Source organism: Crocuta crocuta, unplaced genomic scaffold (assembly GCF_008692635.1).
Source record: "Crocuta crocuta isolate KB4526 unplaced genomic scaffold, BGI_CrCroc_1.0 scaffold73, whole genome shotgun sequence".
NCBI lineage: Eukaryota > Metazoa > Chordata > Mammalia > Carnivora > Hyaenidae > Crocuta > Crocuta crocuta.
In genome coordinates, this window is record NW_027529443.1 from 1,329,642 (window position 1) to 1,331,333 (window position 1,692).

The 1,692-nt window shown below is 55.6% G+C and overlaps 1 protein-coding gene across 1 annotated transcript in view; it reads left to right on the top strand.

Moving 5' to 3' along the window:
• The first annotated feature begins 1,488 nt into the window (after nucleotides 1-1,488).
• Nucleotides 1,489-1,692, top strand: part of CORO1A (coronin 1A) — a 6,254-nt gene continuing 6,050 nt past the window's right edge. Inside the window, exon 1 of the mRNA XM_077760423.1 lies at nucleotides 1,489-1,582. The gene's annotated coding sequence lies outside the window, so the exon portion shown is untranslated. The remainder of the gene's footprint in view (nucleotides 1,583-1,692) is intronic.

Consider the following 1,692-nt stretch of genomic DNA (forward strand, 5'->3'; position numbering starts at 1 on the left):
ATTGCTTTGACTGGGGAGCTGTGGGCCTATGGCCGCCTTGGACCCCGTCTTGAACTTCAGGGACTGCCAGTGAGGAAAGGTTGGTTCCCTGAAGGAAAATCCCAATGTGGCCGCCAATAAAGAGAGGATGGTAAGATGCTGGGCCAGGAGCACCTCACAGGTACATGGTCCCAACGTCCCTCCTAGGGAGCTGTCTGCCCTTTCTTAGACACATGAGGAGCCTCACAGCAGGGCCTCCGCCACCCGCCACTGACCTGAGTCTCAGTCTTGTGTTCCCCAGACACCCGCTTCCCCACTGGCCTCACACCTGTCGGCGGCGGCCCCATACCTGTCCACCCCACCTCACGCCGCAGACCTGCTGGGATGTGAAAGTGGCATCTGGGCTTCCCAACCTGTCTGTCTGCAGGCCTGTCAGGCTCTCACTTCCGGCGCATGGTTTTCAGGTCTCTCGCCAGTGCACTTGTCCCCTGCTGGCACATGAGGCACTCCAGGGCTGAAGGCAATGTGTGCCTGTGTCCTCAGTAAAAGGGAGGTGCTATCTGCCACCTAGAGGTGTTATAAGGATGAAATGAGGGTAGCATATTTCTAGTGTTGAATCAGTGCCCGGTACACAGTAGGCGCATGGTAAATGCTGGCTGTTACTCTTATCACTTCTGGTGGAGGCTAGACATCACAGTCCCTGCCCATCCCCCTCCAGTCCAGTCCAGTCCCTGCGGCAGGCTCTCAGGCACAACACCACCCACAGGTTTCCACAATTGAATAATGTGTAGAACACTTTTACATATTTTGTCTCATTTGAGCCTTATAACTTTGTGAAGAGGGCAGGACAAATTGTATTTATCCCCCATTTACAGATGAAGAGGCTGAGGTTGAGAGGGGTTAGGCCTCATGCCTGAGATTAGACAGTCAGTCAGTGGCGGAGGTGGGATTTGAACCAGTCCCTCGAAGAATCACATTACTGGGCCTTTGCTCGGCCGCCCCTCAGCTCACAAGACCTCCTCCCGTCATGCCTGTTGGCTCCCTCCCACCTTACAGGGCCCAGCACAGTACCCTGTAAATAGTAAAAACGATAAGAGCCAACATTTATTAAGTGCCCCTTGCTACTCCCCAGAGTGCATAAGACTTTGCTTTCCCTATAACCTCTTGAGCTGGGTATGACTCTTATAGCAGGACTCTTAGACCCTGCCCAGGGTCACTCAGCAGTGACAGCCAGGAGTCCAGCTCAGAAAGCAATGTGACTCTGGAGTAGGCCTCTCTTGCCCTCTGCAGACTCCATGATCCCTTCCCTGAATCCAAAGATGACAATGGACTCCACCTTCCTCTTGAGTGTGCAGCCTGACTTCTTCTGCTCAACATCCTTGGCGCCACCATCTGCTCCTCTCCCTCCAGGAGGCTGAGAGCTCTCTGGGGGCAGGAACTTGACCCTGACTCATTCACCTCAGCAGCCGCCGCAGGAAGAAGCCTCCACGACACCAAAGCAATTCATTCGTTCATTTGTTCCCCGGGAGGCAGGCAAGGCGGAGGCGCTCCAGGATGAAGACCTGAGATGGGAGACACGGTGACCCTCCCAAGGACACCATTTGTAAGTACAGGAGCCTGAACAAGACCCCAGGGCTCCCCCTCCATCCCTTGTCTGGGGATGGGGGCCGGAAGGCAGCGCAGCCTTAGCCGGGGGTGGGCGTGGGGGGGGGG